The sequence below is a fragment of the Pseudopipra pipra genome, chromosome 3 (assembly GCF_036250125.1).
Source record: "Pseudopipra pipra isolate bDixPip1 chromosome 3, bDixPip1.hap1, whole genome shotgun sequence".
NCBI classification, from domain to species: Eukaryota; Metazoa; Chordata; class Aves; order Passeriformes; family Pipridae; genus Pseudopipra; species Pseudopipra pipra.
The window spans coordinates 55,557,890-55,584,353 of NC_087551.1; the positions used below are offsets into that span (position 1 = coordinate 55,557,890).

The 26,464-nt window shown below is 40.9% G+C and overlaps 1 protein-coding gene across 8 annotated transcripts in view; it reads left to right on the top strand.

The window, feature by feature from the left end:
- The window catches only part of HIVEP2 (HIVEP zinc finger 2), a 140,629-nt gene that overhangs the window by 63,553 nt on the left and 50,612 nt on the right, over window positions 1-26,464 (top strand). For 4 of the 8 annotated variants that reach the window (XM_064649300.1, XM_064649303.1, XM_064649302.1 and 1 more), the window contains one exon: window positions 23,437-23,534. The exons of 3 other annotated variants lie outside the window; for them this stretch is intronic. The gene's annotated coding sequence lies outside the window, so the exon portion shown is untranslated. Of the gene's footprint in view, window positions 1-161; window positions 224-23,436; window positions 23,535-26,464 lie in introns of all 8 variants that reach the window. One more of the 8 variants, XM_064649301.1, reaches the window with a different exon arrangement.

Genomic DNA, 26,464 nt, shown 5'->3' on the forward strand with positions numbered 1-26,464 from the left:
GAGACCAGTCTCCAGGCAGAGATGCTGATTTTGCATCTACAGTTGTTCCTACCTGGAAAATAAAATAAATAAAAAACCCAAGCAAGTAATAGACAGGAAGACAGGATTAATTTTTTTAAAAGAAAATCAAATCTAAATAATGGTACTCTGCACTTTTGCAGGACTGTCTACTTAAGAAGCTGAGAGTGAGTTAGAAACATTGATGAAGCCTCTATTCTGTGAGGTGGGTGTTTTTTATTACGATTTTGAAAAAGCGTAGAAAATTCAAATCATTTGCCCGAGTCCAGGCACAGAGCCATTTAAGAGCTGTGAATAGAGGCCAGAAATTTTCTGCCATGGCAGAATTGTTCTGATCAACAATTGCAAATAAGGTCTTTTGCCCTGCTCTGGAAGGAAGTGATGAGTTTTTGCATTCCGTTAGTGTTTCAAGTGGCTCTTTTGATTTTTGATTTCTGACTAATGGAATAAGTGACTCTTACAGATACTTTTGCTCTGTTGTCCTGTGATCCTAGCCTTAGATCACAGTTTGGGGAGATAACAGTCTGTAATAGGGGAGTCAGTGGAAATCAAACATGTCCACTGGATCTGGGCCAAACATAATCTGGGGTTCAGAAATGTTCAGTGCATTTCACTACTTTTTTATTTTTTAGCACTTTGTCATGGTCAGATGCACCAGCAGTTTTTTAATAAATCCCCTTTCACATTCAGACTTGCAGCTCAGGTTTGCAGGCCTATGTGGGCTGGATTATTTGAATAAGTCTGAGAAGTGAAACTGAACATTTGTAGGTGCAGCAATTACAGGCAGCCAATCTAGTAAATCTTGTAATTTTGATAACCTTTGTTATTACAAGATGCTGCATGCAAAACTGTCAGCTCTGCTTGCCCTCTACATGATCAACTTGGACGTGGACCCTCAATGCTTCTGTGTGCTAGGCTGGTCACCCACCCCGGCTTGAGCAGCCCTGCTTCTGAGGGGCTTGTTTTGGGCAGCAACCTGGAGAATCTCTCTTGGGTTCTTGGTTATTTGCACTGTTTTCCCTTTTGGCTTTGGGAGATAAACCTAGTGAGTGGGCTCCTCCCTCTTGCTTCATGCCATCGGGATCCTGGATTTGTTGTGGCAAGAAATAAGTCAGGATTGGAATTTTCTTTAAACTGGTGTTTGCCTTTAAAAGCCTTTTTTGGAATAAACTACTCTCTCAGTAAGTACCAAAATAGGTATTGATAAAATATGAATTTATGCATGCCAGCATTTATCTCTTTTGTATCTATTCACAAATACCTACTGAAAATTGACTCTAGCTCCATATGGTTCCCAATCTCTTCCCTCCCCCAGCTGTCAGCTTCTCCTCACCTGGATGAATAAAAGGGAGCAGAGTGCTGGGCCATCAACTGGGGGTGGGTGTAGCAGAAAAGTTATATTGAATATGTTTTTCTCTGGGACATCACTGTGGCTCCTCAAATGCCTATCAGTTTGGATGGAAAATGCATTAAAAAGGTGATGCAGTTTGGTGCCAGTTTTAGTTTAATGCTCTGAAAAAGGAATGAAAATATTCAGAGGGAGAGTTACATGCTGATTTGCTTTCTGTGTGGTAGTGGTTATGGAAAAGCTATTATTGCTTTAGAAGCTTTTCAGTACACATTATGGCTATCAATTAAAATCACTTAATTTTTAATCTGAAATTTACACTTGATTGAAGTAGAGATGACAGTCCTGCTTGTAATCTGCTCAACAGGGCTATAAGAAAGCTGAGATAACCTCTGCCCTGAGACCTTCCATTTTCTGAGCATATGCACCATTTATTTTGCTCAGTTCTGAAGTGTTTAAGTTCAAAATCTATGGTGAGATTTGTAATGCATCGTTTGATTGAAATAATGCAAATCCATTGCTGTAGTGTAAAATAATGTGAAATCTTTGAGACAGAAAGTACCCATTTCTCCTGCTCTAACGCATCTGGAGGCTAGAGATGCGGGTTTCCCATGTCACTGCAAGATGGGCGGTGGGATGGCACAGCTCGCTGCCTCACTGCCCACATGGCACTGCTAGAAAACCTGCACTGGTCACTTCAGCATTTTGATGTGAACCAAATCCTCAAAGTCTCCAAAATGGGAAAGTTATGTTCCAGTATTAAGTGCTGTTGCCATTAGACAATGATTCCAAAATTACAGGGTTACCTTGGCTTCTAGTGCTGAGTGAATGGGTGGGCACCTAAGTGGTCGTCTTCTGTTGCTGATGCTTTGGTGAGCTGAAATGGTCACAGCTGATTTGGAGGTTTTTTTGGAGATTGCTTTCTGCCACTTCCTTTAGAAACCAGGCATGAGCCCACAGTTTTCTGTCCTGTTGGAGCGTTAAGTTATGTTGTCAAATTCAGAGCAGTTTTAAAGATATCTAGAGAAATATACAGAGAAGCAGCTAAGGAGTAACAGAAGACAAAACTAGTTGGAAGAAAATTTAAATGGCAGAAGGTTCTGAAATACTTTACTTCTCTAAACTGGGACAAACACTTGACAACTCTTAGGCAGTAAGACATCTTACTTCAGAACATTTTAAATATTGCTTCAGTTTTATTTTGCATAAAGATATTTTGATGTCATGAAGGTATTCCAACTCATCTTGTATGTCTTGTTAAATTGGGTAGCACAATACCGTCAAACTGTTAGTAATGGAGTATTTTGTTATATCACAAGGCCTATTACTTTCATTACTCTTCATTTAAACCAGGGACAAAATTTATGTCTTTATGGAACTTTTCTATCAAGTCAGTAAAATTTTCTTTCAGGAAAAAAACCCAGTATGAAAAGTTTGGATGAGTTACACAGTTCCACAATTTCTTCGATTCTTACTATGCAGTTTCACAAATGAGTGAAATGTGCCTTCTTTTATTGTCTATGAACCCCATAAACCCCTAGAACTGCATATTTATGAAAGCATAGGATTTCAGCACAGACAGGGCTGACTTTTCATTTCTGTGAGAATGTTTACAGTTGAATGGTCTCAGGAATAAAAACGCAGCTTTTTTACATGTATGTTTTGCGAATACAGAACTTGCACATACTCTGAGCCGTGAACCAAAAGCTGCAGATTGAGCCAGCAGAGAGGAAGGAATTTGTCTGCTATACAGCAAAAGGAAGTATTTGCCGTATTATTGAAGCACATGGCCTTTTGCCATCTTTGATACAGTATTTAAGGTTTGTGCACCCAAAGTCTGCTGCCCTCTTGACCCATCATTCATCACTGACTGTAGATGAGGTAGATGAGATGCAGCTTCATAGGAGAACCATTGTTTCAGCCCTGCACAGCTCCTCGGAGAACGGAAGCTGCAGACAAAGTGGCTCCCTGTGATTCACCGCACTGCTCAGCCTCCTGGTGTTTTCTCTTTTACCTATAGCTTTTCTGGCCCTGCTCTGTGCTGGCCAAGGTAGGCAAACACATGAAGAAGCTGTGGATTTGATTTGCTTTCCACTCAGCTTCATTGGGAGTGAATGAGATTAGCGTCTGGGATTAATTTTTTTTCTATATTAAAAAGGAAAACCAGATACAATCACAGCATTTGCCTTGGTGAGATATTTAAATTTATTTCCCTTTCGACTATTCAACACTGTTGATAGATGATGCTTAAAATGCTGAATTGCCCATAATTTTTTAGCACACTGTGAATTGCCCAGTCTTTTTCTTTTCCCTCTCTGTAAGCAGTTGTGGTTAGAGAGATGCCAGTAAGTATGCTAAGAATGTAGAGTTATACTCTGTACTGCTAAATTAACAGGCAGGAATAGTCACACCAAACTAGATTCAGCTCCCAGATGGGAAAGTGTCTCCTCTAGCCCAAATTTTAATGACTTTTTTACATGAGAAATTTTAACCAGTATAGCATACAGTGTGATGTTATTGTATGCTATCATCTCTCTCTGTTGATGACAGGTAACTTGTAGAAAATAGAGATGATTTCTTTGTTTTCAATGACAGGAGTTGGAAGTGTCTGGTCATTTAGGTAGGTTAATTAGGTAGGTTAACTCTTCTTTTACTATCTTAAACTATTTAAATTTAGAAAGATAATTTTTAGTTTAGCAAATGTACTTTTTTGAGCAGTGGTTTGAAGTGAAAACCAGGATCTGATTCTTATTCAGTTTGTTATATATGCAATTCTCTTAGCTTTTGAATTCCTGTAAGTAACAGGGGAATGAGTCCTAGATGGCGTAACAACAATATCAGAAGAGTTAACTTGGATTGTTATAGTATGTGATGCTGATGGTGTGAAATATTCTCAGACATTTCTGTCTCCTGACTAGGAAGGGTCTGCTCATGAGATGATGAAATCCATAGTCTTGGCGGTTTGCCTGTGCCAACTGGAATATCGTAGGAGATTTTGGCCCCCTGCAAATTTTAACAGTGGCTGTGTTGTGATGAAATGATGCAGAAGTTTTATGACTTGTTTCAAAGATGAGAAAGGGTCTTTCACTTTTTGTGAACACTTTACCTAAGAGATGCTGAAGTCCATAGCCCGACTTGTCCTTGGAAACTTTTTATGTTCTTACCATGAAGCCAAGTGAGATACACAAATGCTAGAACAGAAAGTTAAAAGAGGCATACATGAGCATTCAGATAGAAATACAAAATTCTCTGGGGTTGTACCAGACACTTTAAATACCTTATCTCCCAGTCATTGCAGGTGCTCAGACACTGAGGAGATACTTTAGATGGCATTAGTTTGTGCTGTTCTCCAATTCATGGTATTTCTAATTTTCAGTGCACTGTGGTACTCTATTCCTGTTTATAAATCTTTTAAGTGTGCACATTAAAAAAGTAATTAAATTGTCATTATAATTTATAGTATGCCTGAAGTCAATCACCTAATTAAATGGAAAGAGCAGAGAAGTAGTAGGTTCATAAGCATTTATTAAGTACTACAGTATTAATTATGCAGGACTTCTGAACCAAGCAAAAGAGGAAGGAATGGAAACACCAATCTAAAAAGGCTTTCCATTGCTGCCCTTCTCAATTTAATAACGTGAGACACTCCCAACCCCCAGTTGGCAGGACAACACTAATGCTTTCTTTTTGTTAATTTTTAATGAAATTATGATGGAGGTTTTTTATGACAATCATTTGCAGCATTTTCCTGTAATATTTTTGAAAGTATAATTTGTTCCCATGCAGGGGCCTATAAATACATGAGTAGAATTGGAAGATACATTTAGAGTTATGGTTTGGGGTGGATTGTGCAGCAGCAGACTCTTGGTTGACACTCCTCAGCATCTCAGGTGAGGAGTGGAGCCTGTGCTGGTCCCAGAAAAAGGGACTGGGGCCTAGTGGAGGCAGGGGCTGAGCCCAAAAGGGGAGGCTGTGGGTGGCACTAGGGATATATAGGGACAGTGTGGGCATGAGAAGGTTTACTCTTTCTTTGCAACCATTCTCCTACCTCCAGCTGTAAATTTGTGTTACTTGTCTGACAGTGGAGGGTACAAAATGCTGGGACTGGGGTCAGGAGGAGGCTCTGCAAGGTGGCAGGCTGTGGGCTGCAGCCTAAGAAGTGGAAGTGCATTATATTAGTGAGCTTGTGAAACAGGGCTATCTCATCATATCTGGTTTGTATTTTGCTGCAGCAGATGAACTGCCTGGAGCAGGCAGATGAACTGGATGGAGCAGAAGTCCTAAAGCTGGAATTTCTTTTCTTTTCCTAGTTTGCTAAAAAATGAAAAGCTCTGATAATACACACACTGAAATAGACTTGCCTGCATTTCATGTTGTTTATGGGATTTTAATTTCAGCCTTAGTGACCTTTACACCTGAACATTAGTCATCAAAACCTCTCTTTTAGATAGCAGGGCAGTCTGATCCATCAGCCTGGGCCCTGAGCCCTGGCTGCACCGAAGTAGCCCACAGGCTTTAGGGGACAGAAAGACAAACTAGGTAAAGAGGCAGCTGCTGGGAGCATTGCAATGGTTCATGATCTCCTGCTGATCCATCAGTCTGTGGTGAACAAGGCCTGGCTGGTGTTTGGGAATAGAAATGCAGGCAAACATCAGTAACAAACCAGGACAAACACCAGTAAAGGTTTTGAACAGAATCTCCCGTATACTCTGAAACTCAACTGGATACTGACAGTAAGGGATAAAGTGGAATCCTGGGAAAGGATTACCTATGCTTTTTTCCTACAAGAATTTGTAGCAACAAAAGCCACTTTGCTGGTTCCCTAGAGGTGAGGCCTTTAAAAGACCTTTAGATCAAAAGTCTTTAAAAGAAAAGATGCACAAAAAGAAAGAACCTTCTGTATAAATGGACAGGAAGAAGTTAGCTACTTACCTACTTGCACTGTCATTATCAAATGTAACATATTTGGAACCTAACTGCACAGGTATCGGTTTATCTTGCAGTATATTAAATAGGAAGTCATTGGCAAAACATAAACACAACCTGAGGGCAACATCTGAAAGTTGGACCTGACTTACCTGAAAACTGGAGAAACAGTTCAATATCTCTTTTTCTGGAAGAAATTGAGATTGTGCGATTGGAATATAACTCCCTGCTGAAGGCCATTTCCTTTCACAGTCTGTAATAGGCTGCACTGAATTGACAGCAAAAATGACAAAAAAAATTAAGAAAAGCTAGGCTGAACAATCAAGACAATGTACTGTGTGGAGGTATTATATGTTTTATACAGAAAACATTGAATCTATTTGGCCCTGAGCAGTGCAGTACTGTGTACTATCTTCAGTACAAGGATGAAGACAACTGTACACTAAGGCCTGATCCAGCAACTGAGATTCCCGAGATTGCAGCATCCCTTTTCCCTGTCCTGCACATCCCCTGAGATACAGGCTTGCGTGCCTTGCTGGAGAGAGACCTGTGGTTACCTCTCTTAATCTGTTTATTACTGTAATTAAAGTTTCAAACAGATATAACTGGGATTCCCTTTGCAACAACGACAATGTTTTACCTTATATGGAGAAAATAAAATTATTGACAGCTCTTCATCCCAGAACTCATAATAACCCTGTAATGAGCACAGTCATTATGCTTCAGGTTAGCACTGCAGCAGCATTATATAAGGAATGTAACTTGACAGTTATCTGGGGAAAAAATTTATATATATATATAAAAGGTAGTGGCATAAGCAAGGTCTTACATGACTTCATACAAGTTGGATTACATAAATCATTTTATGGTCAATAAGCCTATCTTCTGAGCTGCAGGTTGGAAAACATAACACTTGTCTGTTTGTATCAGACTTTACAACTCTCTCTTTAATATAGAAATTGCTCATGCCATGCTATTGTAATCTGTATTTTCAGCTTCTCATGCTGACATTAGGCAAAGGCAATCCCAGCAACAGTGTCCTCTGTGTTGAAACAATGAAAAACTAGGAAATGCAAACCATCCTTGTACTGATTCTGAAAACACGTTGGATGAGTATTATATTGCAGCTCTTTGAAGTAATAGTGGAGTGAGCCCTTCAGACATGGTCCACCACTCTTTTTGTCAAAACAGAGGAAAATAAGTCTCGTCTTCACATGTGAGAGTCCCATCTTTACCACTCTTTTTAGGCATGTATTTTCATTGGGAAAATGGACTTGTTTTATGTTACAGGCAAATAATTGATTTTAAGTCTCAGATAACATTAAGATATAATGGTATACCAAATGAATACTGTATTTTAAATCCACAACTGTGGAAGTAGTTGCCCATACTCAGGTATTGAAACTGGCATGGATATTCTGTCACAGATGGAGAACTTGATCACCCCAGTCTGTCTTTATGGGTTGCTCAGACATCACTCAGAAGGGTCTGTTTTAGGCTTTGGTAGAGTTAGGAGAGGTGGGCATTTAATGGCACATGCCTTGCACACACAGTGTGTCACTCCAGGCATCTCAGCCTGTAAGCATAAGGAGGCCACCGGCTTCTCCTGTGCTCCTGGACGTCCTCTGTGTTGGGAGTACAGGGGTGTCACATATATCAGGTGAAAGTATAAAGTATATGGGCCATGATTGCAAACCAGGCATATCAGAAGTAGCTTTTAAGTTCCTACTACTTAAACTTAGTGGCCTCAACAGCCTTCAGATGCTCTGTGTAAATGCTCAAGTAATCTTGGTGCTGATATGGCTTCACTCTGAGCAATGCCTAATGGAGGTGCAGTATATTTATACAGGGAGGTAACACTTCTTGTTCATGTTTGGATGGAAGTTCTCTGGAATTGCAGAGCACATCCTGAAGAACAATAGTATTAAATTCCAGGTATGTAATTAGTGTGAATATCGATCTTTTATGTGAGATTTTCTTGAGGTGTTTCTTGGGAGACCAATACTACATTTGAAAGAACAAATGCCACTCTAAAGCAGGGAGACATGCAATGACATATTTGTAGTTTCAAGCCTCATAAATTAAATTCCTAACTAGACTTGGTGCAAACATTTCAAATCCTCTTCAGCCTACAAAATCAAAGGGCCAAAAGGTAACCTCAATTCACAGGACTCTTCAGGAAGATGGATAAGCCCAAACTCAAGATGAAAGAGTATTTAAGAGAAGAAATCTAGGTACATTGAGTCTGGAGAGAGCCTAAGTGAGAGCTTTAGGTGCACATATATACGCAGGAGTTGGAATGAACAGGGCATGGTATTTTCATATGTTACTAAAGAGAAAAGGGGGGATATACTGTGGTTATGCTGCAGCAGGGAAGACTTTGCTAGACCTTTTGATATTGGAAAGGGATTACTGCTATGCAACATTTAGGTCAGTGGAGCAAACTGCCATGGGAGGGTGTGGAGTCGGTCATGGCTAGACTAGATAAGTGACTATTATGGATGACCTAGGATGACCCATTTAGAGGTAACTTCCAACCCAAGTGTTTCTGTGATTTTTGTTCTCTTCAGGTACAGCTCTTGTCGGATTGAATTGTTTTTCCAGTTAGTATGTGAATTATTACAGCCATATTGACAAAAAAGCTCTCTGTGCTAAGAACAGCATGTAAGCTAGAAATATAACCAATATTGCTCTGCATGTTCTAGCAGGTGTAAAAACCAAGTAATTATCACATAAATTCAATGGTGTCTTTATTCATAAAGACAATCTCTTGAAATTATAATATCCTATAAATACTTAGACTATTCTTAAAACATCTTGTTTTCTTCCTTAGAATAAAACTTTTTTTTCCCCCACAGAATTGTCTCCATATTTTAAAGATAGAAAATGTATAAAATTTTAGAGTATAATATTATACAAAGGGTGAGATACAACCTGTGTCCACTTGACCACATGAACTACATCTCTCTTCCTACAAATGTCTGTAACAGTGCTGGTTCCCAGGGAAGGGTTTAGAGGACCTACAGATCAGTAAGCTGATGCATGTGTGTGTACATATGTGTGTGCATACCTTTAGGTAATAGTGTGATAGTCTTACTCAATAGTGACTGCAGTCAGTGGAATTTTTACTTGATCCCAGGGCACAGAAGACACGTTTTCTCTGTTCCAGGTTATGTTTTATTTCATTACACTATCTTGTTCAAAAGTAGGCTGTATTGTTAAGTAACTGAAATTAGTGCATGGGCAAAGATTCACTTTTATCAACAGAAGCAACAAAATGTATAGCTAATCACCCACAGCACGGAAAATCATTTCTCTTTGGGCTCAATCCAAGTTCCACTGACTTTTATGATATTTGGATCAAATTTTCTAATCGCGTTTCTGTGATGATCTGTAAACCCACTGGGGATGTCATTGCTCATTGCCAGGACTAGTTGTAATGAAATAGTATGAAAGACATTGGAACATAGGTGCCAAAACCTACATCTGCAGTTCAGGTTAAGGATTTCTTTGACTTATCATAATGAAAGAAATGGAGCAGCTCCAACAAAGTTAATTCTGACTCCATTTACTTATCCTCTTTAAATCATGTTTGCAGCTACTGTAGGATTGGTGTATTAGTAAGCAATCCTTAGAGAAGCAGTGAGAATTGTTTTACTTGTCCTAGGGGCATGTGAGGTTGATCACGTATAATGAGTCTGCCTGGAGCATCTTCCTGGGGTCTCCTAAATCTGCTTGTCTCCCATGAAGTAGTCCTAACAGAAAAAAATAGCTTCTTTTCTTTGAGTGCTTGCTCTTTTATGATGTAAGTGGTTTCTGGTGATCACAAAAGTTCTAAAATAATGAGATACCGGTTTGGGATATAATTGACTGAATTTGAATATATCTGTTGTAACTTCCTGAATGAGAATTGGTGGTATTAATCTCTGGAAACACTTAAATGGGAATCTGAATAACTCTTTAGAGATGTAGAATTCAGTAGGGATCTGTTTTGTCCTTTTTTTCTACCTTATTACCTTTCTAAATCATTCATTATATCTGAGTTCCTGAGCGACCACTATGGTTTGTTATGTCTTTTATTCTTCGTGAGAAGCCTTTAACTTGATTTCTTATATAACTTAGTAGCAACATTATGTTTTCCTTGTAGAAACATTTTTGGGGCCTAATGTGTTGAGTCTGTTATCTGAAAGCATTTTTAAATCCCATGCACCTTTCTTGGCTCCTTTCCTAGGGCAGATTTTCCTTGGTTGGAGCTTTTACAGTCAGTGTAGCCTTTTTCTGGTTTTATTAATTTTTGAGCAGAAGCCCTATCATAGAATCAAACCTTGAGGGTTTAAGGGGACAAGTCTCAGTGAAATTGCCACCTTGTAGTCCTTAATCTTTTTCTTACAGCTGCCCCGAAACTCGGCTGAACACAGCAGAGAAAGCAAAGGCGACTTAAAAACCAGTTTTTCTGTTTGTCTGGTTCCTGGGGCAACCAACCTTGAAGATACCCTACGTTATTATGAAACACCCTTAGAAACCAGGTTTAGCTAATGCCTGCCAGTCTCTTTAAGTCAGCCAGTCTCTTTCTGCCATTTAGTGGTATGGTATCTGTCCAAGCTGGCACCTGGCTTTTGGATATAGGCATCAACAAATTTAGCGGACGCTCTGTTCACCTGCATTGTCATTTGTGTTTCAAAGGTCAATAATTTTCTTCTTTAAGATATATTGCTTTTTAATGAGTTTTCTGGAGATAGTAAATAAAGGTAGTTGAGAGAGGGACTGATCTACTACACTGTTTGGAGTCTTTATTTTATACTGACTTACTTGTTTTGGCTATCACAAAAATTATATTCAAGGTGGTACTTTGTCTACAACAACATTCATGAGTTCTGAAAATTCAGGCTAAAACCTGTGTGTCTGTTCTGAAGTAAGGAGTCTTCTGTCCAACTACCACATCATGGATAATTGTTACTTAGGGCTTTAAAGTTCAGTAGCATTTTGCTGATAAGCTTATTTCTTCAGCTAGTACTGTACTGATACAGCAGATTAAACTTTCCATCTTGCCTTTTCTATAACTCTTTATTTGTGCTTCAGATCTCAGATAGTGGACAGGAGTTGCCTTTGCAAGGGGTGCAAAGGTTAAAAATTACCCTCTGCCCATAGATCGTCATTGCTTACTAGCTGGAAATTACTGCCCCATCACACTACTTGTTCGAAGAGCTGTGGAAGTGCTCTGTTTCTTAGTTCAGGCAAAGCCATCTGGGTTGGCTTTGGTTGAAGGTCAGTGGAGGGCTCACACTGAATGAGGCAGGAAATGTGAGCCTTCAGACAGTGTGGGGCAAGTGGGACAGAAGCACCTTCAGCTTCCATAGCTAGAGGAAGAAGAGCTGTCCTAGCTCTTAGCCAGCAACAGTTGTCCTTTAAATGAGACACTCTGGGATAGCTTGTGTAGCTACAGGCTTTTGTATTGTGGATTTCCATGCATGACGTTGAAGAGAAATGGTTGAAACTCATGCAAAAGTGTACCAAAACCTGTCTTGTAACTGTCCTTGCAGAAGCTTTCCACTGGCCTCCAAAACCTTATCTGAGATTATTCTGCAAGCTGTTGAATACATTTTTCACAGCTGCAGTGTTCCCACTGGTGATTACATCAGGACTATCAGTTGTTATTTCCAGGTCCTCAATTTTCTTCTCAACCTCCTGCTGTTTTAATCCCAAACCTTCAAGCTTCCTGTCTGTGGAAACCATAGTAGCCTGGATTAGGTCCAGCCTTCCAGAAATAGGTCTTGTAAAAAAATTAGATAATACTGGGTGACCAATGACCACAGCTGTAGACATTGCCAAACCAAAAGCAGGTAAGCAGGTAAGCCCTTTTAACAGGCTGAAAACCACGTATGAATATGCTGCCAGATCCTTTGCTGATCTTAATTTCCTCAAGGGCACGTTAAAGTCATTGCCCATTCTCTTAGGAAAATCATAGGCAACAGTCTTAAAATCTTAAATCACTTGGGTGATTGTGACCAGTAGGTAATACCCTATAGCACACCTGGAAAATATCTTTTCACATACCTCCTGGAAGCTTTTTAAAGCTTTAAAATTATTTTTAAAATACATCTTAAATCAGCTGTAGTTTTCATAATCTTGGTGAATTTGGTTGTTTTCTTAAACTACCCACATAGTCCCAGGCACTTGGTTTGGCATAATATTCCCCCACGTTGCTGGACATCATGGTCCTTCTCCATCCTGGGAGAAGGCTGTGCCTGCAGCAGGCAGCAGCACCACACCCACTGCTTTCTGCTTCCTCCTTCCCTCAGCTCTGGGCAAGGGGGCTCAGCCTAGGCTGAGCCTGGCTGACACGGGCAGGGCCAGGTGAATGAGCCTTCTACAAAAGAGGGATAGAGCAGGAGCTGGGGTCAGTCATAGGCGTGCTAGAGACTTCTTTTACTTTTGGAAATACCATAACCTTTCTGATCAGGGCATGTGTGGTGAGACATTTTATCTCTTCATTTCTCCAAAAGTGCATGAGAAGGTAGGATTCCCAACAGGGGCAGCAGCCAGTTTTGAAGTCTTTACAAAGGACTTCTCAGTCCAGTCGGAGGAAGAACGTGCCTATTTTACAGATTTTTGCTGTCATAACTGTCTTGGCCACAGGTGTAAAGAGGCGTGATTCTTGACTTGATCACTGACTGACACACACAAAAACTCTCACTGTGGACAAAGTAAAGGACAAACCTTTACTTTTACTGAAACACTTCTAGCTTGTTGGATGAGGGAAGAGGAACCTCAGGAAAAAGCTGTGCCAGCAAATAACATGATTTTGCTAGTATGAAGGAAGGCTGTGCTGGGAACGCTGTCAGTACAGTTTGCTAGGACAGCTGCACTAGCAGAGCTATCCTATTCTGGATACAGCCTTGTCTTCTGTTCCAGTTTGTCATGCATGATTTATCTTTCTGTCACCTCTGCAGGACCCTAGGCACCTCTCGGCATAAAAAGAAATTAAAACACAATACAGATGAGTCTGCTCTGTATTGGAGTCTTGACCTTTAATATATCAGGTTTTCATATTGCAAATTTCGCAGCAAATAGGCTGTCCTACAAGAACAGAGCTGCTTTTGTTATCTGCAGAGGTCCTACCGTAGCCATGCTTCAGTTTTATTTGCTTCCATCTACAAACTCTCAAGCTGCCTGAAATGCCTTTGAGAGGAGATAAGGTTTTCAGATTGCCTGCAAGATCATAACCATGAACTCCATCCAACAAGGAAAAAGAATTATCATCAAAAATCAGAGAAAAGAGTCTGGCAACCTGAGTATCAGAAGGATTGCTTAATGTTTGTCCTGTTATACAAGTTTAATTTTTATCAGGTTTTGGGGTTTATTTTTTTCCCCTTGGTGCTCTCATTAGATTTTCCTTCCTTTATTAAAGAAAGTGTTTGCATCTTGCTTGGTGTCTGCATTCCTCGCAAACAAACAGCGGTACATTGCCCTGATGGCAGGTTTGCAGTCAGACTCCTTAGATCAATAAACCATCTCAGTTAGTTGTTGAGTATACCAGATCTGAATTTTAAAAATTCACAGTCACAATTAAAATATCAGAGAAGGCAAAACCTGATGTAAATTTTAAGAGGCATCTGAAGAATTGCTCTATACTTCAGTCATAAAGCTTTGCCAGCATTACCTTTTTACTAGATCACTGTTTGATTGGGTTTCGGTCTCGTGTTTTTCTGTGCAATTATTCATGGTGTTGGTGTTGGTTTTTTTTCTCCAAGAGACAGACAACTGTGTCTTTAGAGAAACAAAACAACTGTGTCAACAGATGGGAGAGAAAATACTGTGTCTGAAATAGTACTTGGAATAAACCGTGTTAAAAATAGGTAGTCTTGCCACAACCGCTTCTTTGACCAATGTGGAAATCCTTCTTTCCCATACTTGCATGTTATCAAAACTATGCTAAAATTCTGTTAGAAAAGCTGCCAAATTAATCTATAAGAACATTGCTACAACAATAACTACCCTTTTCCTGCCTAATTGTAGCAGTCATGCGAGTAAGGGAGAGGCTAAGGAAGTTGTGCTGCCATGGGAGAGCTCTGAACAACGCCAGGGACTGACCCTGGCCAGCAGCAACTGAAACACAGCTCTTGCACTTGTGGATATAGATTTTAATGATGTGACACTCCTCTCTCCTTCCAACAGTACTAGGACAACTAGGGCACCAGAGGGTGTCAGAATTTTGCCCTTTCTTAGAAGTGTTTTTGCACTCCTGGTAGGGAGAGAAATAATTTTCCTGTCCCACAAACTATCTGGGTATAACCCACAGCAGTTCAGCTAACAAGATGTTTTTTTTAAAAAAGAAAACTCTTGTCCTCTCCAAAATTGGAAAGCAAACCAAACTACTCTTGAATGTGACTGTTACCAGCAGCATTAGAGCTGCAGTTTAGACATTGCATTTCTGCTTTCCATCTGTTGTCTCACTTATTTTTGCTGTCTGTCCTCTTGCTTTCAATTGTCTCTTCTGTGTCTCAGTTTATCCAATTTTCATGGCTGGCCAGCCAGTTCAGCATTATCGCTGTCCTAATGGCTGTAAGGAGAGCAGAGAAGCTCTTCACTAAATGAGTTTTTTCCCACAATGCCTCTGCGCTTTGTTTGGTCCATTTTTGTTTGTGCTTGGTGCCCCATGTTGTGTCATCTGGGAAGAGATGAGATGTTTGCATAATGTGTATTTTGCTGGAGTTGTTTAATTTCTGCAAACATTTATACTCTACAGCTGGCAGCGCATTTGGGGCAGGGACAGATTGCGGTTTCAAACAGAGAGCAAAACAGTGGGTTGACAGCAGCTGGAGTAGCTGAAGAACAGGTAGACTCTGGCTTTCAGGACTCCCTTCCCCACATTCCCCACAGCCTTGTCCGGAGGTACCTGCTTGGGAGAAAGCAGCCTTGGACAGCGGAGCATAATTTAGGGCAGCCCCAAGGTGTTTGTAATTGATTCCTGATCTCTGAGACAAAATGTAAAGGTAGATAAGGCTCCTTCATCTGGGGAGAAGGGCAGAGGCAAGTGAGCCATGCAGCCTGCTGCTGGGCGTGAATTTCCTGTGACTGGTTGCAGCCCTGCTCTATGCAACAGGCTTTTCCTTTCCCACTTGTCTGCAGCCAAGGAGTGCTCCTGGCAATCCATGCTTGCCTGGCAGTCATCTCTATTAATGTTGCTTGCTAAGACTAAAGGAAATTTAAAGAAAAAGAAAAGGTTTCAGATGATGTTAGAGGCTGCCCAGTTACTTCAGTCCATCAAGGGAAGAGCCACATTCCTTATCACAGCAGTGTGTTCATTATCCCCACTCTTTCCTCATTCTCATGTGAGGGAAATGTAAACAGAGGAGTTGAAATGCCCATTATTTTATACTCTTCTTCCAGTGGATAATAAAAGCTCCTGTGAAAAGGCTTAGCAAGTCTTATCAGCAATACTGAACGTACAGAATTTCCTATGGTAGCTTCTTACCTCACCTTTTCTGTGTTATCTCCATCTGCCTCTGTGGTCCCTGCAATCCATGAGCAGTATGTATATCTGTCTGTGTCCACTCCAAGGATATGTCCCATGGCTTTCTTAAAATTTGCTTTTACTTAACCTATCTGTAGATGAGTTAGTACTCATCCATATTAGTACTTTAAAAATATTAGTACTTTACATGTGTGAGTGACAGTTTAATTACTAACATATGAATTCTACCTTCCTCCAGCCTGATGAGCTCAAAAGGAAGTCAAAGGAAGTTTTGTGCAACATCCTCAGTCTCTGAAAAACCCATATTCAGAAAGATGCACACCACCTATTCACTTTTGACTTGAGCAAATGCTTTGCTTTGCTGAATTGACTGTAATAATTAGAAATGGAATTAAGCATATGCTCAAATGACTTGCTTAGCTGTGACTGAGATTGCATAATTTAGTTACTGGAGCTTTCCCCCCAAATTCAGTGAGAGTAGGCTCAGGCGGTAGTGACAGAGAGGTGATAGAATTGTAATGGGTAGGATAATTATAATGAAGACTTATACCCTTTGTATTGTAAAATGAGGTTTTGCTTTTTCATTATTGCCAGTTTCAAATTATGATTGTGAATTGTGGTCAAGTCAATATGATTTCATGGGGCAAATATAGCAAAATTTTTGCTTCAGCTATAGGAATATATAGTTAACAGCTGTCCTGTAGCTGTGTCCAAGCTAACTGCTGTTGCACTGCCTCATTTTTCAGACTGTTTCATTCTTGTGTTGGACACCAAAATCATTAGAAAACATTCATTGGCAGCATTTAATAGCATATATTTAGAACGTGAAATAAAGAAACCAAACATTGGTGATGCACCATAATCTACTAGTAATTTGTTTAACTCCACTCCTCCACGTGTGCAAGAGAATAAAATAGAAGTTATTGAAATAAAATAAAATTGTAAAGATTTAAAAAAAAATCTTCACATTTATGATCATGTGGGGGTTTTTTCTTTAACACACCAGCTCGTTTTATTTTTCTGAGAGTCAGTGGTGATTGCAGAAGGTGAAAAATTGCAAACAAAACTGAGGAGAAGTTCAAGTTAGCTGCAGAGCCAAAAGTGTGATTCAGGAGCTGAAAATATCTCTGCACTTCATGCATCAAACTCAAACACTGTGCTTTAGCAACGCCCCCTGGATTAGAAGCAGAGTTTGAGGTCATTCCTCCTCCAGCCTGCCATGTATGGATAGGGCCCATGCTCATGACAAATTACTTACTTACTGAGCACACACCAAGAGCAGAGTGACATCAGTGTAGAGGGATCTTGCCTCACTGAGGAGGACCTAAGACTCCAGTGCTGCCTTTCTTTTGTCAGTCTTAAGACCTTCAGGACCAGTGTGAAGGTACTGGGAGGACACTTTAAACAATCCCTCTATAGATGTGGCAATAACAAGGGATAGTGGGGTACAGCACTCGTCTCCTTGTAAAGAAGTCACATGGCATCCAATGGAAGTGCTAAAAAAATGTGTGCTCAGGGGTGTTCTGGTGGCCCATTCAGATTTTCAAGATGAGTGATCAGCTGCCAGTAATGGGGTTTCGTTGGGGCTGCCGACCTGAAACAACAGTTGTGTAATCCGGTGCTGTACAAGCTGTCTTTGCAACCAGGAGCATACTGTCTGAGGCTGATCTCAACTTACTTGGTGTAAATCCAGAGTGCCTTCAGTGAAGTCTATTCTTTGACTTAACACCAGACTCGCTGAGCTCTTAGTTTTATTTTATAGGGAACCTTGATTTTGCAGGTAACAACAACCAAAATTCTGTGAAGAGACCCCAAGTCCTTAGATTATTTTCCCTGCTGACAAATGTCTGTTGCTCACAGGCATCACACTTGCCTCCTGCATGGCTGACTAGTTGCCAGCTTCTCAGAGGCAACTGAGAAGTCTCATCTGAAGTCTCAACTGTCAATCTCATCTACTGATGAGATTGTCCAGCGCTTATTGCCATCACTCTGCCATGGGCTTGAACTTGCGATGCTCTTTCTGTGGAGATGGACAGTTTTGACAGCTCAATTGATTGCCATGGGCTGGTGAGACACTGGCCACATTGCAGCCTGCCTGCTTAGCAGCCACAAGTGGCCCTGCCTCAGTTTCTTCACTGCACCTGGCTGCACTGGTTTTCCCCAGTGTATGAATGTCATAGCAAGGTAGTCATTCAAAGAGGGAAGGAAAGCCAAGGCACTCTGTGTGGGAGGTTCCTCATGACAATTTTGCTGAAGTCTGTTTGGATCTCATAGAGCATGAGCTTTACCTAGAATCCTATCTCAGGCTTGGCTGAGATCTCATGTTTTCGCTTCCTCTGCCCACTCTCAGAGAATCCCCAGATGTACTCCCATCTTGCTGCCAGCTGCCTGCACAAACAGCCCTCTTAGCAACAGCAGGCCAGGCAAATGGGTTGAGCAATGTGTGCATGAGGACACTGTGTCAATTGTCAGCTTGACCATTGTCTAAAAGCATCAAGCCTGGTTAGTGAGGGCACTGGTCTCAGCTGGCAGTGTCTAAACTGTTATTTGCAGTGAGATTATGGACCTATACTTAGGGGGATGTGCTCTTGCTAATTTAGCTCCTGGCTAAAGTAAAAAAAAGTAACCCGAAATCATAGTTCCAGTGGTGGCAGCAAAATAAACTCCTGTGCAGAGTGGTCTCAGAGGATAGAGGAGATAAAGTAGAGAGACTCTCAAGAAGAAATTATGTGCATGATTTTAATGAAGTGAATCACCTATGTGTAAAGTAAACAAAGTTCATAAGGGATGTTCCTTTCAGTTAAATTTTGTTCAGATTGCAGAGCCTGAAACACAATAAAACCAGCTCCACTAACACAAGTTAGTAAATATGTCTGGTTTTATTTATATAATATGCATACATATGCACATATGGATATATACATATATTTATGTATATACACACGTATGTATGTATACACATAAATGTATGCATGTATAAGTTTGAACAAATTGAAATTTTACAAGGATTTCTTTGTGCTCTTTGCATCCAGATCTGCAACATGGTGCTAGCATGCAGGATACCAAAATGAAGAAAAGCTGTCAATAAACCAAATTTAAATGGGCTATCTCACTCCTATTGAGAAAAATGTGGAAAACAAAGAAGCATAAATACTGAAAAATAAAGCAGGCTTCAAATGTCTTGCTGTTTTGGTAATGAAGACAAAAATGTTTACAGCATGGATACATATGATTCAAAAAATAAATTATATCCCTTTAACTTTTGAGGTAGTTCAAGATTTGATCCATTAATTTCATCAAACTGGTTGTAGGAAAACTTATTTCTGCAGTATTGAGAGCTGTCAGAATGACCTGGAATTAAGAGGGTAAAGGTAGAATTGCTGTAAGTATTTTAATTCATCTATTCAAAGGTGATTTGTGTGAACACATTAAGAACACCAGTAAAGTAATGGGAATAATTTTCTTCCACTTTTTCCAAATTCAAGTGCATATGGTATGATTGCATTTCATCAGGATATGAACATCATTTCACAGATGATTGTCTTCTGCCATTGATCATATGAAGTCAGTATGACATTACTTTTACCTTCCTCATGTAGGAAGACTTTTTTGCTTCTAGTCTTAGCTGCTGTAGCTAGCAAATTGTGTGTATAATAAATTTTGTTTTGTTTAGAGAGCGATAACTGTAAAATAGTGCCCATTTGGAGAAAAAGCACTGAGACTGAGATTGATGCCTGGAGCTTAATGCATCATAGTTGCAATCAAGCAAATATTAGACTTCTTATTTCTCCTGTTACAGACCGTAATTCGCAGAGTTTTCTGGACTTTCTGTGTTTGAAAAGCAGAAAGGGAACAAAAAGAGCATTAGAAAATCCACACAAACTGGCTTCACAGTCTCTATATATTACCATACAGAAGCTTTCCTGATCAATTCATTGCATTAAGTAAGAAAACATCTATAAAAGGAAATTTGAACTGATGCAAGATGGTTTGGAGTGAGAGATTTGCATATAGCCTCACTGCTTTGAGTTACCAGCCATAAATTCAAATTGTTTGGTGATGCAATACAGAAGTGTGCATATTTTTCTACCTACATTGCCTGGCTCTTCTTTAGTACAAATTATTCTATACAATTCTGGAATCTGGCTGCAATTTAAATGGTACCTGGCTTGGTACCTGGTTTTCTTACACATCTGGTCAAACTGAGGCTTTGAGTAAATTCCCAAACCATGGTAAGTTACAGTCTGTGCTGGAATGCTATCTGCTGCAAGCCAGTTAAGGAGTAACACAGGCATGGCTTTATTTGCCCTTTGTACTCTCGAGACAATTTCACCTATTTACTGTACTATTTCAGAATCTTCAAATAATTAGCAGTAAAATAAATATTATCCATTTGCTTTCCTAAAATTTTAGTTTCTGATTAAAATACACATGAGATATATGACTTTTTTTTTTACCTTGGAAAGTGCACAGGGTTCTCGCTGTCACCCCCCTATCCTCAACTGACCTTACAGTGTCAGTGGAGCATATATATAAGAAGTAATATAAAACAAAGTCCTTCTTGTTGATCCATGAAATAAATTAATCTTTATGGTTAGATGATGCCAATGTCTGCTGTTACATTTTTGTTTCACCACTGAAGGTGTAGTTTTATGACTAGAAAATTATTACAGAGGTTCCCAAGGCTGCTAGCAGTCTTTCGAAAGCAGATGGTGTAAGATTCATTATAGGAGCACTTCTGCCTGTGTTTCCAGGTCCTGTGTAAAAGCCTATTCCCTAAGTGTCTGAGATACAAAGTTCAAATTGAAAAAAAACTCTTCCAAGCAGTAAGACATGCTGTGATTTTCATACTCTCATTTCCTTTCTGATGAGCTTGTTTATTCATAGTCCCAACGGCTGGCAAACAACTGCAGCAGATTAGGAAAGTCATAACCAGATATGACCAGATAGAAGCACGGACTCATTTGATTTGGGAGTCCAACTGTTAACCCAGCACTGCCAAATCTGCAACTAAGCCATGTCCCCAAGTGCCACATTTACACGACTTTTAAATACCTCCAGGGATGGTGACTCAACCACTTCCCTGGGCAGCCTGTTCCAATGCTTGACAACCCTTTCCATAAAGAAATTTTTCCTAACATCCAATCTAAATCTTCTCTGATGCAACTTGAAGTCATTTCCTCTTGTCCTGTCATTTGTTAGTTGGGAGAAGAGACCTAGCAATACTAGAAATACTGGAAAATGCTCAGCAGAGGTCTGTCTTTCTTTCGTGGGCAGGCGTTGAAGGCACGCTCATTTATTTCTGCTGCAAATAATGATGTATCGCTCAAATTTTTACTAATGCGGTGATAAAACCAAATTAAAAGTTCCTGGTTTTACTATCAAAGCAATGCCTCTGGGAGCTTTAATTTGGCAGCAAAATCCTGTTTGACAACACATGCATTTTCTGGGGTTGTTAGAGATTCCACATGTTGGCTGTTCCCTCAGACCACTGTTTGCTAGAACCAGTGCTACTGTGAGATGGTAGGTTAGTAAGGAGAAGCACTAGTACTGCTTTAAGGCTGGAAGGTATCCATGCCACACCAGAGAGAGGATGCTACAATTCAGAGTACCCCTAGCTCCTACTGAAAGATGGGGGAATAAGGACTTGTGACTTCTTTATTCCTTTGCTTTGGTTTTTTGGCTGCACTTTTTTCAGGTCAATTGTAAAAGTAGTAATTGAAATACTGGCCCTGGTAAATACAGAGTTTTGCCCTTGAGTAGAGTGGTGCCAAGGTTTCACCACAGATTAAAACTGTATTCGGCCCTGTTTGTTCAAGGTTCAAAAGTGGTTCCTGGCTTCACACACAGATAGTTTCCTAGAAAGCTGTAGATTAGTCTGATAAAGTGTCAGGGACTGTAGCCAGAGCATATTATTTTATATACTCAGATGCCTGTATAGACTGCTGTTGACATTGCCAGTCATTGCTCATTATCATTGATATTTGTTTTTGTTGCTAATAGCAAACATTGCAGGGAAAAAAAGCATCAGCATATCCCTTTTATTGCTAACCAGTTCCAGGCCTGCTTTATCCTTCAGCTTTTGGCACCCTATTTCCACCAGCTCACATCTGTGCTCTGCTAGCGGTATGTCACCCATCTGGCAGAGGACAGGCTTTGCCCTGTGTATGGGGCAGTGTGGGCACCAGTGGCACTTGCTGGAAGCAGAGGGAAGTTTATTGTTGGCTTCAGTGCCAGTATGGTCAGGCCACAGACACAAATCTGCAAGTTCAGCATGCTACGTTTGAGATTTTCCTGTCCAAGTGTTCTGGCATGCTCCTCTGTGATGACTTTTGTAAGCCCTTGAGGAGCACACACCTTCTCCTGCTGCAGTGACCTGATCAATCCAGACAGTGGCCAGCCAGGGCTCAGTGATGTGGCCAGGGCAAAAGAGCAGGAGAGGGGATGACATGAGCTGTACTTCTCAGTGGGACCCTGTGCTTCCCTGGGGTGCTGCCCTGTCCAGGAGCACATGCAATCTGGGATGCCCACACTCTGCCTATCCTTGTCACATCACCTGGCATCTCACATGTGGGCATTCAAGGACGAAGGGAAGCCTGAAAGAAAGTGCCCTGGGCAAAACACATGTTGTGGTTGTGTGTTCATACTGGTCTTCACAAAATGAGAACAGCCAGGCTGGTTGGAGTATATTGTCACTTGAAGATCACTGAAGGTTTGTTGCCTCAGCATTACCAAGGTAGGGATTTTAGTCAGCTCTATTGCGTACAAATTAGATATGAGTCTCCAGTTCCTGAGATCTGTACACCCTGATCAAAGGTAGCCTCTGTGCATTTCATAACCCATTCCCTGCAGGTGTAAACAGGGCAACCTGTAGGCTGTCTAATGCATCTAACACATTAATGAACATATCTCCTGGTGCTCTGTGCCTTGGACACACAGGCATACACTCCTGCATACATGGCTACAGCAAGTCCTCTGTATACAGTAAGTACTTTTTTTGTGGTCTTTCCCAGAGTACCATCACATGTAAATAGAGATATAAGGTTTATGACTGATTTCACAGTGTACACTAATAACTTATTTTCTGAAACAGACTAGCATCATATGGAAAAGGGAATTTCTATGGGTGATCTCACTTTTAAAGCACAGTGCTAAATGGGAAAGAAGCAGAATGAAAACCGCTCCAGTTTAATAACAGGAAAGTATTTGCATTTAATTAAAAAATATGTGCTCTAAAATTCTGATTTGGGCATGATCTTTTCAAAATTAGACCAAAATTAGGCAGAACACTTGGAACTGCAAGGTCTAAAGGTAAAGAAACTACAAAGGCACTTCATGCTTTGTGTGTTTACCCTGCTTGTTTTATACATTATTTTTGAAAAGACATAGTTGTATGCACCTGTTGGTCTTGTATGTCTATTGTTTTCACTTTGGCATATATTAGTTGATGCATATTCTAGCTGACAGCAAGTTGAAAACCATAGGAGAGCTACTGGTTGCTCCTGCCACATTGCCCTGAAGGTAGCAAGAAGGACTGTGACTGAATCTCTGAAGTTCTTGCATGTTTTCATGTAGCCAGCACCATAGTCTTAACTAGGTTATAAAATCAAACAGCAAGGCTAAATTGTCCACAGTCCTTAAAAATATTTAATATTTATTTTCCAAATAGGTGGAAGAGAGAGTCAACAGCCATATTCGCTGGCGTAGTGAACCAAATTGCCTTGACTGGAACCATTACTCACTTGCACCTTTGATGGCAGCAGCCAGGTAGGAGAGCAAAGGAAGAGTGATTTTGCATGAACTGAGGGAGCGGGTCTGAGTGCATAGTTTTTCATTCTCAGAAATGATTATGCGTCCTTTTGTTACAACTGAAGTCAGCTCTTGCTGAAATCAGAAGCCTTTGTCTTTTGAGGCAGATTACGTGTTCTGTCTTTGCTTTGTCCACATACTTAGTTTGCCACTTTCCCTGCTCTTACACAGTTTTTGCATTAAGTACCCAGGAAGCACACTTTTTGAACCAAATAAAGAGAAAAATGTGCTCGTAAAAATAGAAGAAGAAATGGTGGGTGAGGTTTTTATATTTGAAATGTTTGGGGTTTTTTATTTACATTGTCCTAAAATTTAAGTTGGTGATTTCTGCTTGACCATCTTGTCATTTCAAGTGCACCATTGACAACACTGTTCAAGGTTTAATTTTTCCTCTGGGTCTTGAACACTTGGGTACATAGAAATTGCTGACATTGTTATATACAATAACACCTAAGCTAGCTTAAAGTTAGTGGGTGCCCAACAGCAGTCTTACTGTGGCATTGGTTAGTTCAGAAGACAGTTTATCTTGTCAAGAAAAGGTCTATTTTCAGGTACTGATTGCAGCTCCACGTTTATTTGGGTTGCTAGTCACAGGTTGGACAGGATTCACATTGACTTGGTCTCGAAAACTGCCTGTGTACACACAGTTACTTTTGTTGCTGTAAGTGACCTGAAGCACGGAGAACCTCCTTTTCTCTCATCTTCTCTGTACAGACACATCCTTGATGGTCAGAGAATTGTCGGCCTTCAGAATTTAATAAGATTAGCTTGAAATAGTGAGAAGTTAAGAAAAACATTGACACTTTTTTTTATTATTATCCAATATTTATCTGCAGCCATAGGAGCTAGGTATATAAGGAAGACACTGGAGATTCTCATGTGATATCATGACCACAGGAGAAGGTGTTCAAAGAAAACACAGAACATATATTGAGGTAACCCGTCCCAGGCTTTTCAGAATTATATAAATAATGTTGGACTTCTGTTTCATTCCATATATAAACTGAAGGAAGGAAGGGGTTAAATGGGCAATCCCTTGAACTTTTGCTCAACCCTGGAACTGATCCCAAATATTCTGCAGACCAGGGTGGTGCTATATGGAATGTCTCTTCTTATGGGTCTCTCTCAAGGTCCTTGCAATGGAAGTCATGTGTATCTGTGTTGTTCTCTTTCCCCTCTGCAGTCTCTTAGAGCCAAAAGAGGTATTTCCCCACAGCCTGGGATCAGAGGTGGGTGAGAGGGTGCAAATGGATGGCTGTCAGCAGGGCTGTTACCAACAAACATGTTGGCAAAAAAGGAGGCATCACCCCCGCCAGAGGTCCTGTGGAATTTCTGTTTAAAGTTCAGCAGGAAAACAAACTGTCCTCATGCACCCCTGAGCTCTGTTGCCAGTTTGGAAAGCATTAATAGCGTGTGAAATTTATAAGCAGGAGTAATGGAATACTGCTGCAATATGGAAACCTAGCCCTGACTCATCAGGCAGGATTTAAGTGGAAAACTGAGAAGTTTGGTACACAAGAGCATGGTGGCCATCCTCTGAAGTGGGGTTTTAGCATAAATTTTTCAGGTTTCATTAGCATGTAACTTAATGGTACTTGGGTGCATTGGCCATTATTGCTGTGGCTCTCCTGAACGCTGAGAACCCTCTCCAATAATGTGTCAGCCAAGTAATGACATGCTTCACTTTTTGCTTGGAACTATTGAATTTTAGAATAGATGCTCTCAATTAACATAGTTCAAACCGATGTTATTGTAACTATGAGAATATGTATCACTACCTCATGTGCTTAAGGATATTAAGGCAAGTACTTAATACTGGTAGTAAATACACCGTGTGAGCTAATAAAATGCTCCCATTAAGAAAGTGAATCCTGTTATGCCTACTTCACAGGTGAAAGCTTGCAGTCTGATTCCACCACTGGATACAGAGTGGTAGGAAGGCAAATTTTCTCTGAAGACCAGAGCATGTAATGCTGCCAAACCAACAGTCCCAGGCACCCTTCAGGGAATGATTCCTGCAGCTGAGCAAGATTGCACAAACTGTGGTGTGGAGCACTAGCTGCTTTATTTTGGCTGAGAATCCTTTGAAGATACTGGTCCTGATTTTCTACCGCCTGAAACCTTTTGCTATTTATACCTGGGTAAAGTGAATGCCGAGCGAGCATAAAATGCCACTACCCTAGTGCTAAAGGAGCTGTTATCCACTTTGCCCAAATATAAATTACTATGCAAAGGGTGAAGCAAGTTCAAGGTCTCTCTTTTTGTTGTGACATTGCCCCTAGATCCTGCTGGTCCTTGCTCACAGTGTGAACAGAAGGAGGCTGTGTCTTCCTGCAGTTTTGAGCTCAAGATGTGCAACCTCGGGGGGAAGGGAGAGCACTCATTTCTGGTCCCACTATTAACGAGAGAGGAAAAACATGTTCTCTCACGTCCCGGAGGAGGCCGAGCACGGTGGCAGGGACAAAAAATTCATTTGCCAGTTCCCTGACAACCTGGGGTAGGGGGAATGAGACTGGAAAACGTTCAGACGAGGCAGAAGCGGGCACTGCACCCTCCAGGCTCCCGGTTTCCGGGCACGAAGGGGCTGCACTGGCGGAACCGCGGAGGCTCTGGCGCTCCCCGGGGGCGCGGGGCCGGGGTGGCGCTGGCCGCGGGCCGGGACCGAACTGGGCGTGGAAGGGAAAAGCCCGAGCCTGGCGCAGCTTCCGCCTGGCAGTCCCTGTGTCCCCTCGGGCAGCTGCGGCACCCTCCTGCTGGAGAGGGGGTGCGCCTGCGGGGCGGCGTCCATCTTCCGAGTCTGTTTATTTCAGTGTCCCCACCTCCCTCCCCCCCCACCAAACCCCAACAAAACCAACACCGAGAAGCCATAAAAATCAGCGCCGCTTTAA